Source organism: Pinus tabuliformis, chromosome 7, assembly GCF_031772625.1.
Source record: "Pinus tabuliformis cultivar Carrire ecotype Pingquan chromosome 7, CPIR1, whole genome shotgun sequence".
NCBI classification, from domain to species: domain Eukaryota; kingdom Viridiplantae; phylum Streptophyta; class Pinopsida; order Pinales; family Pinaceae; genus Pinus; species Pinus tabuliformis.
Genome location: NC_142293.1, coordinates 1,568,241,259 through 1,568,257,324, shown reverse-complemented (window position 1 = coordinate 1,568,257,324; position 16,066 = coordinate 1,568,241,259).

Sequence of the window (16,066 nt, the reverse complement as noted above, 5' to 3'; positions counted from 1 at the left end):
TTTAGGAACTTAAGATGTATGCTGAAGGAAATGTTTCAATGTTTATTATGAATCGATGCCCGTCAACATTTACCAAACATTTAATTTAGGCATAGTTTAACTAATAGATGAAATGACTTTCTTGATCATATTCTGAGAATACAATATGTTGCGAGATTATGATTTCTTGTTATGTAAAATATACCTTCGAATTCATAAATGGATTCAACGCCCTGAAAACCCAGTAAGGAACTTGATGTTTCTTGACGTTTGTAGATTGAACAGCTTAAACTTATGTTTTTTTAAATCTGTATAGGATTTTGGACAAAATTGACCGGGAAAAATGATCGAGAAATGATCATTTCGTCTATTAGTTAGACTAATCGTTTAATTTATATGGTTGCACTATTTAATAGCAAATCTAATTTTCCATCATTTTTAGATTAATATAGATACTTTAATGTAAAAAATAAATAAATAAAAATATTAATGCAAAATATGAAATGAAATGTAAACATTGAAAAACATGGAACATAAATAAATAAAAACATTAATGCAAAATATGAAATGAAATGTAAACATTGAAAAACCTGGAAATGTTTGGAGAAAATATAAGAACAAGCAAAATATGCATGTTTGTTTTGGAGTTGAGTTTTCATGATTTTATTTAATTATCAATAATTTTTATTTGGATGGTAGGGATTTAACCAAATATTCTTAGTAAGGTTGAGATTTAACTCAAAGTAGTTATGCCTTTTTTTTCTCCTTTAATAAAATTGATTAATTAAAAGAAATATCATATGAATGAGTGTCATATGAAGTGAATAGTTTTTTGGACATGTGGTATTGATAAGCCATGGTATTGGCTCATGGTATTGTAACAAAGTCTATTTACAGATTAAAAATCTCCAAAATAAAATGGAGGTAAATATGTATAGATAAGAATCTTGTTCCATGTTTTTTCATATATATATATATATATATATATATATATATATATATATATATGTATGTATGTTTAACTTATATATTTATTGATGATGATGATGATGATAGTTAACGTCCACGTCCATTGATACTAAACTTTGGTCTATCAAATCTAAAGAAACGAATTATTTATTATTTTATAATAAATAATAATAATAATTTAAATTAAAGTGATAATTTAGTTCTATATTTTTTTAAATTTTAACGATATCAAATATATTATGAAGTATTTTGACACTTATTATGAATTAACATTTACCTAAATTTAATTTATATAATTGTACCAGTAGTAATTGTTTTTTAATATCTTTATATAATAATCTATTTTAAAATTATTTATAATTTGATACTTTTCTTTAATTTAAATTTCATATATTGTTAATATATATATGTTTTTATAATTAATTGTATTATTCATAAAAATAAAGAAATAAATAATTCATGTAAAAGTAAAAATAATAATATTATTGAATATTTTATATTATTACTGTCAAAAGAAATAAATATGAAAAATAACTTTAAACATTTTTAATATAAATTTTCAAGATATATATGTATATAAAGGGATAAAAGTTCAAATTAGTTTTAAAGTTATCACTAAATAGTAATTTACTTGATTATTTTTAGGATAATAAAATAAATTTTATATGTTACTGGGTTGCTGGTTGATTTTGAGAATAATTGACGACTCAAGATTTTATATGTGAGCTGTGGAGGACGAAATAGATTATCAATGCGATTCGCCGCTGCAACGAAGTCAACCAAAACAAACAAGAAAATAAAATTGAATGGCCTCATTGTAACAACCGTGGTTTTCGATGCAAAGTGTGATGCCGAATTTAGAAAATAAAAGTGATGGCGCTGTCCGGCACCAATGACCATGAAAGTGGGCCCAGGAAATAGTGAGATTCCATACCATTTTCAACGTTGCAAATCAAAATCAGGTTGCTTTCCACTTATTTAGTATCAGTGTGAAAGAAGAGCAAGAAAATAGAGCATGAAAGTGGGCCCAGGAAATAGTGAGATTCCATACCATTTTCAACGTTGCAAATCAAAATCATGTTGGCTTTCCCACTTATTTAGTATCAAAATCATTGCTTCCTCTCGTGATGGACGTAAAATTGCTCATTGTTGAAGCAGTGTGAAAGAAGAGCAAGAAAATAGAGTCCCAAGAAAATAGAGCAACAAAAGTGGGCCCAGCAAATAGTGAGATTCCATACCATTTTCAACGTTGCAAATCAAAATCATGTTGGTTCCCACTTATTTAGTATCAAAATCATCTTGGCTTTCCAACGGTTGAATACCACGGACACTGCTGACGCCGAGTCAACATCTTTCCAGCTGTCAATGATTCTCTCTCCATGTGACGGAAATTGAAAAAGTAATTTTTGAAATAGCAGCGAAGTTGTTTATACTTTTCTCTTTAGAAGATATTAATTTTTTAATTTAATACATTTTAATGAGAAATCTAAAATTATTGAAATGATTTTAACTTGCTCTGACATTTTTGCATTTTATTTTAATTTTGTTTTGTTGTGTATAAATTAATAAACTATTTTTTATAACCGGTTGAAAGGGTTTTAATTCGCAATGTCATTTTCATATTTGTTCTTCATTTATTTAGGGTATTTTAAATTGAGGTATTTTAACTTAAATATGTGATATGATTTAAGTATTTTAATTTTGTTTTATACCACTTAATAAACTATTTTCTATGACCGGTTGAAAGGGTTTTAATTTGCAATCTCATTTTCATATTTGTTCTTTATTTATTTAGGGTATTTTAACTTAAATATGTGATATGATTTAAGTATTTTAAATTTTACAATAATATAGTAAATATTTTTTAGATTAAAAAAAAATATTGTTGATATTTATATTAATGAAAATTAATATATGGACATATTTAATTGTGTATGTCTATCATCAACTATGAAAATTACAATTCAAAGAACTACCACAACTAAGTTATAACATAGCTATATCTTAATATCCACTAATAGATTACTTGTTCTCTTGTAGAAGTGCATGAGCCCTCAAAAATGATGCCACTCTTCCATCATCTAATAATAGATAGAGTCCACAAAACCAAAATCAAAGAACAACTGAAACATTAAAGATAAAAAATCTGAGTGTGCCAACAAAGATCAACTGAAACTTAACTAAATGGAATGCAACCATCCTCCATCCTCTCACCACTCTAGAGGAACTAGAAATATATGCAACCATGTGTGGCAAAATGACCTCTCTTTGATAAAGAATTTGCAGTAAAATTTTGTTCACAGTAGATATGAGTGAAGGAGATCCAACTAAATAAGTTTTTTAGGTTTTGGATGCAATCCATCTAGGATGACAACATTGAAGCAATTTCTAGCTCGCCAAATGCCCCAAATAGTCAACTAGGGTAAGATTATGTGATTCCTAGGCCTACTTAGCCACCATATCAAACAAAATTCCAAAGTAGGGAAGCACCACGACCACAAGGATATTGTAAAAATAAATGCAACCCAGTGTCATTTGTCTCCCTACACATAAGACAAACTCTACAACCACATACTCCCCTCCTACGCACAGAGAATTCGAGTTCCCCAGCTGTGTTTGAGATTCCAACGTTGTGTAACATAAATTGTAGACTAGTCTTAAGTGTACAGGTGTTGCATGTAGTGAGATGATCAACCTTGGGAATTGCACAATCATTTTGGAGGAAATCGCTAAATAATAGGGGCCTAATTTCCTCAATAATTGTGTAAGGAAATAGGGGCTCAAGCAAAGGCAGAAATTGACTAAGCCTGGGCAAAATATTCTCAGTGAGTAGAGAGATAGGTTATTCACGTACAAGTTGTGATCAGTTGAGAAAAGTAATTGTAATACATCTCTGTTCATTAGATGAATGCAAGCAAGCAAAGGGGTTTTTAGTAGATTACTTTCCCTTGGAAAAAATTGTGTGCATGTGTGTTATTTCGCATTGCATGTTTGTAATTTATGTTCTAAATTATGAATTGAATTCAGCAGATCAGTAGAGTAGGATTGTGTCTTGTGATTTTGGTTAAAATTTCATGAGAAGTTTCAAATATACACCATAATTTCTACATGGTATCAAAGCAGGATTCACATTAGAATAGGAATTTCAAATTTGTTTCTCAGGAGGATCGAATTTGCAGTTTACTGTAGCTGGATCTCTACAAAGTTTGGAAGATGACCTTCAACGAGTTGAGACTAGAGTATGCCTTATGAGGTAGCTCTAATTTCATTGCATGGAAGGATCGCATGGGTGCGGTGTTGTATGACAATGGATTGCTAGAATATGTCAAGACATACATTGAAAAAGCACAGGCATTTGATGCCCAAAACTTTTCTCAATGGAAGAAACATGTAGCCAAGGCAAGGAGAATAATCTTGAAGGGAGTGCGAGATCACATTGTCTCAAATCTCCACGGGAAAGAGAATCCTTTCGCAGTGTGGAAATAATTGGAATAATTATTTGCGAATAGCAATGAACACAAGAAACTGGCACTCAAGGATAAATTTTGAAATATCAAGATGCAAAAGAATGACACTATTCTGCATTATCTTAGCAGTTTACATAAGTTCGTGATGAACTTGGCTGGGTTGGTGTAAATGTTGCAGAAGATGACTTGGTAAGCCTAGCCCTCCTTGGCCTTCTCAAGAGTTGGAATAGCTACCAAGATTCAGTGAATGAGAGGGAGAAACTACCGAATTGGGAATGCTTATGGTATGATTTGGTATATGAGGAAATATGGTAGAATGCCAGAGATGGGACTTCTTCCAAGGGTGAGGATGAAGAAAAAATTGCATTGGTTGGAAAGGGAAAGAAAGGAAAAGGGAAGAAATCTCAAACAAAATGAGAATCTAGCCAATGGGGCAAGAATAAATATTTGTCCAAAATTAAATGTTTCAATTGTAATGAATTTGGGCACTATGCCATGAAGCGTCCACACAAAAATTTGAGCAAGAAGAACTCAGGAGGACCAGCAGGTGAAGATTTGGCTTCTAGTTTGAGCTTGACTTCACCCTTATCCCATGCATGGACAACACAGTGATGGGGACTGTGTGGTACTTGGACTCTGGTGCATCATTCCACATGACAGGGTGTCGAGACTTTTTCAATGACCTGGAGGAGAAAAATCTCTAGATGCACATTGAGCTGGGGGATGACAGAAGGTATAGCGTGATCGGGATCGGTACAGTCACCTTTCAGAGGGAGTCGATATCCCCTCTAAGACTCAAGGATGTCATGTTTGTTTCAGGCCTAAATAAAAATCTCATCTCTTCTACAGTTTTGGAACACTGTGCCTATGGTGTGATCCTCAGCAAAGCAAAAGCATTCCGCAAACACATAGACACGGGACAGGTGAAGTAGATCTAGGGTTGTGTGAAGAACATGTATAATGTATATGTGCAAGATTATGATGCATTAAGCAGTAACATAGAGAAAGTGCATAGTCGTGGTGTCAATGAACTTTGGCACAGAAGACTTGGCCATTTGCATCATGGTGCCTTGAAGATTTTGAAGAAAATAACCACTGAACTCCCTAAAGAAGCACTTGAGCAGCATGATGTTTGCAAAGGATGTACCTTGGAGAAGTATGTAAAATATGCATTCCATGATCGAGACAACAAAGAACATGAAGTCTTGGAAAGGATCCACTCTGATGTCTATGGACCTTTCTCGATAGCCTCCATTACCAGACACAGATATTTATCATTTTTATTGATGACTTCTCAAGGAAGTGTTGGATCTTCTTCATGCATAAGAAATATGAGACATTCTCCAAGTTTGTAGAATCCAAGGCACTAGTTGAGAAAGAAACCGACAAGAAGCTGAAGGCTCTCAAGAGAAATAATGGGGGTGAGTATGTTTCGAATGAATTCAAGAATTTTTGTGTGATAGAAGGCATTCGAAGAGAGCTAGAAACACCCCACAAACCACAACAAAATAGGGTAGCTGAGAGAAAGAACCGTAGCATTGTGGGAGTTGTGAGGGCTATGTTGCATGACCAAGGCCTACCACCACACTTGTGGGAAGAGGCATGCAACACAACATTCCATTTGAAGATTTGAAGTCGTCATCGGATTCTTAGTATGATTACACTAGAGGAGGCTTTCTCAAGGATCCGGATGTGTCGCACTTCGAGATTTTTGGAGCCTCTGTTTACTGCCATGTCTCCAAAGAATCAAGCAAGAAGCTTAAACCAACAGTAGAGTTGGGGTATTTGTAGGTTACACTAAAAATTCTCACAACTACCGTGTGTACTTACCTTCCCTCAGAATTACAATTGTGCGAAGGGATGTAAAGTTTGATGAGGAGAAAGTGACGCGGTGCTCTCTTGAGAGGGAACTTCAGATCCTAGCAAAGGAGAAGCTTTTAGCTCCAAAGGAGGAACCTCAAGAATTTGTGGAGACATCCACTCAAGCAGAGCCATTAGAGAAGGTAGGAAAAGAACCAAGGATGCTAATAGACTTGTGTAGGATGCGAGGGAGAATGTTGGAGCTCCTTCAAATTTGCATAGGCAGAGAAGGTCACCGGATCGGTACACTAGCTACATGGCTCTAATTACTGAGCTTGTAGAGACGATGCCATCCTATTTTGAGGAAGCAGTAGATAAACTTGTATGGGTTGATGCAATGGTGGAAGAGTACAAATCCATTGTAAAGAACAATGTTTGGGAAGCAGTCCCAAGACTAGTAGGTAAATTAGTTATGGGTTTTAGATGGATCTTCAAGGTAAATAATTCAGCAGATGGAAGCATAAAGAAGTATAAGGCCAGATTCGTGGCCAAGGGATACTCTTAAGTTGAGGGAATTGACTATGAGGAGACCTTTTCTCCTATAGCAAGGTATTCATCCATTAGAAAAATTCTTGCTTTGGCTGCATAGATGGGGTGGAAGATCCATGAGATGGATGTAAAAACAACATTTCTCAATGGGGTTATTGAGGATGATGTGTACATCGATCAACCAAAAGGTGTTTGAGAAAATTGAGCAAAGGTTGTCAGAGCTTCTTACTAAGCAAAGAGATATGTTATTCACTTGCAGGTTGTGCTCAATTGAGAAAAGCAAAGGGGTTTTTAGCAATTGGCTTTCCCCAGGAAAAATATTGTGTGCATGTGTGTTATTTCTCATTGCATGTTTGTGATTAGTGTTTTAAACTATGAATTGAATTCCACATAGCAATAGAGTAGGTTTGTACCTTGTGATTTTGATTAAAATTTCATGAGATTTTGAAAATAAACACCATAATTTCTATAATTCTAGACTAGAATTAAATGATGTGTTAAGAGTAATTTTAATATATTTTGTGTGTGTATAATAAATGGGCTAACTTAAGTTATTTCAGAACTATAATCATCTATTATTACCAAGTTTCATGTTTTGATCAAGGGATCAACATCCTGGTCGTAGCCCAAGAAGGAAAGTTATGCAATTAGTCGAGGAACAAATAATATGCCTTAACACGTAACTCGTTACGTCATCGAGGGAAAAAGTGGTTATTGTAGACTAAGATCAACGTGTTAAGTCTCTACCTGATCTAGACATCAGATCTTACATGTAATAAGACTCGGTTAATTTAGTTAGCACTCGCAAGTTATGAACGACCTATTGAACCATCATTGGGACTAAAATTTTCCTTTTGTTATATAAATATGTATTGTGTTTGAATGATGATATGCATAACAAACAGTAGACAACATTTGACTTGCTCTGTAATTTGACTTCATTTAATATAAAAGTTGCATGCCTATGGATATTTCATATACTTTTTAAAGCTTGTCCTAGTGAATTTATAAGTCGACAGGCACAAGATGAACCTCGAGTTGGGCTTGTTGGAGGTAAAGCTTTGCGATGCATATATCTTTTGTTCTTTTAGCATAACATAGTTTATGCCTTTGATTTATCTAAAAAGTTAGTAGGTAACAATTGTATTTAATCTATTAAATTGTGTGTGTAAATTCCATTTCCTATGGTGTGTTGGATTTCATAATGGTTTATTGAATTTCATTTTTGGGCCATGTTTTGGTTTTGAGTTTATAAGGTGATGATTTCATAGTTGTGCTACAAAATCTAGCTGTTGTGAAACCCATGTGAAATGCTACAAAACCATAGGTTTGAAAAATCGCTTAACCATAGGTGGGATAGCGACACTAAACTAAGTGTTGAGTTGTGATCTCAATACACAAATCATCATGTAATCGAACTGAAGTACTGAGTTAGGCCCTATTCAAGCTTTGACCTTGTATCAATAGTGGGTTTCCTTGAGTTTGGCTTACCATGTGTAGAAGTAGTATGAAATTTGATGCTTGTGTATACAACACTTAGGGCCTCGCAATTCATTAGACCCTAGGTTGAAAAATTAAATGATAACTTAATATAAACACCATATTAATAGGAATTAAATATTCACACTGTGAATAGAACATATGTCTTTGGACTATCAAAGATGATAAGGGGTTGGAGCCAAAAATATTGGGGATTTATCAAAGTTTATTAAAGGCTAAGAGTTTTTTGGCTATTAATTTTATATGTAGTCTAGGTGTTTTATTGTAGGGTAGAGAAAATACATCATGAGACTAAGAAATGCTACGTTTCTTGACTTGGGAATTAGAGCCAAGATCCAGAAAAATGTTGCAAGGGTAGATCCTCAATATATTTATTTTTTGAAAAGTTGGAAGAAATTGTATGGGTGGGTATAGAGGCCATCAAGATGGCACCCCATTAGACGAATTAGATGACACAAAAATCTTGAATTGCAAAAAGATTAACCATTTTATCTTTTTAGCAACTTTAGAGTGAAATCAATCTACAATTAAATCATAGATTGATTATAAAAATAATTCATATCATATGCCAATTCTCATTCAAATTACTAAAACAAGGAAAAACTTGATTTCATTGTAACTTGATTGAAACTTATAAGACACTTAAAAACTTTATTATTTATTTTTAATTAACTTAATTATAAATTTGTAAGTTAATTAACCATTTTTTATTAAAAAAATTAAAATAAAAAATATGATTTATTATGTGATGTGTCTTCCCATATCATTTCTTTTAAAAATTAAATTTTGCATGGTCTAAGTTTGAAATTTGGTTTTTTTTAACAATAAGAGTTAATTTTTTAATTTTTAAAATAGTCAATGTTTGAAGTTTATTATTTTTAAAAAATTGTAAAGCTAAAATTTATAATTGATTTGAATCATGTATCCATGTTGTGATATAATTTGACTTGAAAATAAAATTGAATATGATAAAAGTTTTGAAGTTTATTATTTTTAAAGAGAAAATGTTATCAAGTTTGAAATTCATTATTTTTAAAAAATTAAAATTTGAAATTTATTTTATTTTTTAAATAATAAAATATAAATTAAATTATAAATAAAAAGATTATAAATAATATGGAAAAATATAAAATGAATTATGAATAATAAAAATAGAGATATTATAAAAAAATTAAGTGTATCGATCTCTCAAAAAAGAGAATTGTAAGAAGAAAAAAAAAGTATATAAAAAAGAAAACACATTTTACCTTGTATGAATATTAAGAGTATGTGTGTCTTTTTAAGAGGTCAAAATAAGAGAGGGATAAAGTATGTATCTCTTTGTAGACTTATCAAAAAAGAGAATTGTAAGAAAAAAATTATATTAAAAAGAAAACAATTTTACCTTGTATAAATATTAAGAGTATGTGTTTCTTCTTAAGATGTCACAAGGTCAAAATGAGAGAGGGATAAAGTATGTATGTATTTGTAGACTTAGCAATCAAATCACTGGATGGAAGTGAGTCCTCATACACCAATGGCCGTGACCTTAAAATTGAATAATAAACGATACATTTTAAGATTCACATTTTGCTTAGAAAAAAGTCACATAGCATCTTGATAGTAGAATAAAAGAGTAAAAGTACAACTCTTCCTTCGGATAAGGTATTTAATTTGAACCATTATCGATGTAAGGCACCTAACATGCCCATATATTTGGCCTTATTTATTGAGGCCATAATTTTGTAGTGAAAACAAATTATTTTTTAGTAAGGAAAAATTATAAGAAATAATTTTGTAGTGAAAAAAATTTATTTTTTAGTAAAGAAAAATTATAAGAAATTTGACTGTGGAGTGTTTAAAAATAATAATAATAATAATAATAAAAATGAATTCAACATCATTAATAAATAATAATATTTTCGTTCACCCAAAATTTCAAAACTTTTTATTTGATTTTCTCAAAATTATTACTAGGTGAAAGCTTCTAGAAAAGCTTCTATCACATCAGTGGAAGAAATGAGTCTGTGACACCATTTGTTCAAATGGAGTAGTTGGAAGATGCAAATCGGCCAGAATCATTGGACGGTGGTAGTGGGACAAATTGCCCGGCTGATATAAGTCACGCCCACCCCATAAAGTCCATAAGATTTCGAAAAGCTTATATCACGTCAGTGGAAGAAATGATTTACTATCATGCCATTTTTTCAAACGGAGTAGTTGAAAGATGCAAATCGGCTACAATTATTACAAGGCATTAGTTTGATGAGTTGCAATTCGGACTCTCCTCCGATTTCAATCCAGCATCCCGCTGATAAAGTACAGATCTTTCCTTCGCCGAAGGTCTCCACCAATTTCCACCCAGCATCTCGATAACAGAGTAAAATTAATTTTCAAGACTATGGTCCTCTTCTTTCAATTTAGTAATTTCATTTTTGTCATGATGTGGGAAAGTTGGCATTTTTTAATTTCTTGACTATTTTTTTCTAGAAAAAAATAGTTGATTTTATTGATTTTATTTATGTAATAAAATCAATACATCTAAAGTTACAAGGATATAATATAAACCTGAAAAAAAAAATACCAAAAATATAAAGTACTGTAATAAAATCCGATCCATGTAATAAGATCTGATCTATGTTAACATTAGAATAAAACATAATCCAAAACAAAAAAATATTTCGGCCTGGAGTATGCCATAAAACTACTTCTGTTTGGCTAAGAGTTCGTCTTCCTCGGACGTAAGGAAACAGGTTAACGGCCCAAGACCCAGAGGCATGAGTGAAAGCCTGCTCCCTTACGGACCACCAGCGGGTTATTACAGGTGACGTGGTTTTCCTTGATAACAGTGATGAGTCAAACCGACATTTGCGGATAGCAGCCAGAGATGGTTGTCCTCACTGTTGGTTTGACACCTGAGTTTGATAGGTTTTGCCACCTTCGACAAAAATATCCAAACACATATAACACAGAAATTTACAAGCACAATAAGAAGTTAATGTTGAGTACTAAGAGGTTTTTGTGGTTTAAACAGTTTGGGAAAACTACTTCCGCTTGGGTTTAGATTTTATTTGACGACGGATCTATTGAGGGAAAGCCGATATATTAGGCATTCGTTCATTATCATAATAGTTTGCTGCTTTGGATGACTCTGCGGTTTTGCATTTGGACAGGTTGGCAAAGCTTTAACAACTGCTGCTAATTTATTTTTCATAAGACTAAGTAATTTTAAGTTTCTTGACTTGGGAATTAGAGCTAAGATCTAGAAAAGACAGAGGAAATTGTATGGGTGGATGTAAAGGTCATCAAGAAAATATGGAGGAAATAGAATAGGTGGATGTAAAGGTCATCAAGATAGTACCCCATGGCACCCTATTGGGGAATTAGGGAATTAGATGATAGGCAAAGACTATGCTGCAAAAAAATGGACCATTCTTTCTTTTTAAAAGATTTGGTTATGTGGAACAAATCTAGAAGTAAGGAGAGAATTCACATCATATACCAATTACTATTCAAATTGTTGAAGACTTCATTCCTTCAAATCCCTTTAAATTTAAATTATTTTTATCAAAATATATATTTTTTGAAATTTAGTAAAGAGGTATCAGAAATATTTTCATGTTTTTGAAAGAGATTCAACTAACATTAAGTTTACTTTAACAAAAACAAATTGGTATATTTTTTAAATTCATTTGAGGATTAAAAAAAAAAAACAACAACAACTTGATTTTATGAGAATACCATATTGTTCTAATACATAAACTTAAACTAAAACATGTAAGATTTTCTTTTTAATTGACTTAGATATTTTATATAATTTATAATTTGTAAATCAATTGAAAAAATTAAAACAAAAATTATGCCAAAATATTTTATTATATAATCTATCATTCCATATCATTTGTATTGTTTTTCCTATCACGACATATTATTTGTTTTAAAAATGAAATTTTACATGATTTAAATTTGAAATTTGCTTTTTATATTGTGAGATGTTGAAATATATATATATATATATATATATATGAAATTTTTGTTATTAATAATTTTTAAATGTCACATACCAAATCCATATTAAGACTTGATAAATTACATATTTCCATCACAACTAATTTTGTTTGTTGTTGTTAAGTTTGGCAGGACTGTTATTTTGGATTTTACATGTCCATTATTCACACCCAACTGGGGAGGGTAGTACAAGATTTGAACCCAAGATCAGTACAAGATTTGAACCCAAGATCTCTGGTTCAGTGAGACTTCATTCCACAGCCATCACCACTTAAGCTACCCTAGGCTGATCATCACAACAAAAATTGAAAATATAGGATTTTTTTAGTTTAAATTACTTTTTTTTTAATAAAGTTGATATAAAATTATGTTAATTAATATTTATATTGAAATATTTTATTTGTGGCTTTTATATATATATATATATATATATATATGTCCTTCATAATATTGTAATATCAATACTATTTTAGATGCCACCAATCAAGTCCATTTTAAGGAGAAAAGGAATAACACATCTTCCTCATATTTAAAAGTCTAAGGAAATTATAGTCTAAATTAGAAATTTGTAACTTTGAGTTACTTTATCTCTTTATATTTAAGTGATGTAAAATTAAAGTGTAAACTACAATATTATATTTGTGATGATTATTTTTGGTGATGTCACTATTACTTTATTATTTTTAAATGTAACGGGACAACGTCATGCCCCCTTGCCATACTAGGTTGTAGAACACTTCTCTACACAATAAACAATAATAAACATCCATGGTTAAGGCCTTGAGACCATCCATGACATTCAAAATATTGTAATGACACCCATATCACACTTGGAAGATGAGTATCCCTTATAGAGCACATGTTATGTAATGATGGCATTGTTAATGTCTATTCATCCTAAAGGTTTCATCTTGGTCCAAAGCACCTTATTTAAGGTTTCATCTTTGTCCAAAACACCTTATTGACCTCCTTTCACCATGGCTAATTCCTTAAAACCCATACCTAGGACATAATATGTCATTGTGGTACCCATATTATACTAAGAGGCCAAATACCCGTTCTAAAGGGCATGTATTATGGTTTAAGGTCATGTTGATGGCTATTGAGCCCTTGAGATCCATGTATAGTGCAAGGGCCTTATTTTCCTCCTTTACTATGATAATTGTCTTGAAACACATCTATACTACACAAAAAGTTCCCAAGTGCATCCATATGCCACTTGTATGTTGAAGATTCACTTTAAATGGCTTATGTCATGTTTAAGGACTTGATCATGATCCATTAACTCAATAATCTTAGTTTAGGAACTATTTCCATCAATTTTTTCTGGAGATATGGTTTGAGTTCTATCCCCAGTGAAAAAAACTAACTTCATATTGGTTCCCATATATATTTAGATGTTGTGTATTGACTATGTGTAATAGTTTGAAACATTATCAATAACCTTTCAGCCATGAAAGTTTCATTTAAAGCTTAATTTCCATATTTTCCTTCCTTTTTAATACTCAAATTCTTTAAAACTGCCCCTCATACGAAAAACCTCTTAAAAACACCCATAATACTGTGAAAGATAAATATCCCCATTAAAAAAACTATGTCATTGTTAAAAATGCCATAACACACCGTGAAAACAAATATCCATTAAAAAATTTTATCATTGTTTAAAATATCGATCATAAAATGTGTATGTAAATCAATACGTTAAAACTAAAATTACTTCATATCAATTTTTTCATATTAAAAATAAAAATAACAAATACACGAATGGACATTTTTTAAAACAAATATAAACATCATTTAAAATTAAATTTTTAGTAATATTTTTAAAATAATATAGATTTTAATATTCTTATTTTTTATATAATATATATTTTTAAATAAAATTTTTTAATAAAATTTATTAAAATAATATAAATTTTAGTAATTTAATTTTGTATATGATATGATATTAAAAAAATACAAGTGTGAATTTTTAATTATATTTGATGGGCAAAATCTAACTATTTAAATATTTGATTGGCAAAATCTTACTTTCAATCTCATAAAACTGCACTTTCCTTTCTCCTTCCCCATTTTAACTATTTAAACATTTAAACATTTGATTGGCAAAATCCTACTTTCAATCTCATCAAAATGCACTTTCCTTTCTCCTTCCTCATTTAAACATTTGATTGGCAAAATCCTACTTTCAGTCTCATCAAACTGCACTTTCCTTTCTCCTTCCCCATTTAAATATTTGATTGGCAAAATCCTACTTTCAGTCTCATCAAACTCCACTTTCCTTTCTCCTCCCCATTTAAACATTTAAATATTTGATTGGCAAAATCCTACTTTCAATCTCATCAAATTGCACTTTCCTTTCTCCTTCCCCATTTAAACATTTGACTGGCAAAATCCTACTTTTACCTCATCAAACTGCACTTTCCTTTCCCCTTCCCAGTTTAAACATTTAAATATTTGATTGACAAAATCCTATTTTCAGTCTCATTAAACTACACTTTCTCCTTCCCATTTAAATATTTAATTGGCAAAATCCTACTTTCAGTCTCATCTGCACTTTCCTTTCTCCTTATTTAAACATTTGATTAACAAAATCCTAGTATCAGTCCCATCAAACTGCACTTTCATTTTGGGGACCACCTCCACTACCTCAATACCAGTTAAGCGTTGATTCCGAGATAGCACAAATCGGTGATAAGACTTTATTCTGCTACTCCCAATTTAATAATTCCATTTTTATGATGCTGGCGGCAGTTTGGAATCTTTCACCCTCAACTGCGGCTGCCAATAAATCCCATGCTATCGGGCCATAAATAAACGGTGGGTGTATATGCCCACCGCCGTTCATTTATGACCCGATAGCATGAGAAATATGGCTCGCCCTCAACTGCTACCTCAATACCTGTTACGCGTTTATTCCGGGAAAGCAAAACTCGGTCATAAGACTTTATTCAGCTACTTCCAATTTAATAATTCCATTTTTATGATGCTGTCGGCAGGTTGGAATCTTTCACCCTCCCGACCGCTATAAAGGGGAATGCATTGGCAGTCTGTATTGAAACAACTTTGCCATAGAAATTTGCTGGCACCATAAGAAGCTAGAGTTAAGTAGTACTAGTTTTTTTGGTTCATACAGTTTGGGAAACTTGGATTTGAATTTTATGCAACGATGGATCTATTGAGGGAAAGCCGATATGTTATAAGCTCCTTCATTATCATAATAGTTTGCTGGTTGGGATGGCTAGGCGGTCTTGTATTTGGACAGGTGGGTGAAGCTTTGACAAGTACCGTTAATTTTCCAGATGTAGCACTCACATGTTTAGCCAATTTAGCGGTTTTCTTTACATTCATTTTACAAGACAAACATTTCTATGAAACCTATGCTAAGGATGGAATGGTCTTCATTAACAATGTGAGGGAGAGGGACATAAATGGCTTGAAAGTAATGACTACGTGTGGGGAAAATCTACAGAAATGTTCCGTCGTAATGTTGTCATTCCATTATCCCGCTACTTGGCAGGCGAGAATATTCATGAATAGTATGTCCAATGCATTTGATGTGCACTCTATCTCTCTGCGATGCCGCCCTTTACAGTGTGGAGCGTTCACTGAAGATTTCTGCAACTGTAGCTGCACAGAAAATCGGGACGGCAGATGCGGTTGCATTGTATTCAATACCGTGGAAGACATCACAATGATGCTTGCTCGTCAGCTGCCTGGAACACTGAAAAGATTGCCTGATTCCCACTGCCTAATCCCATCTGTGTGCTGCCTGAGTAAGGGCTGCCATGGCTGCAACCAGGGGCTGTTGCATG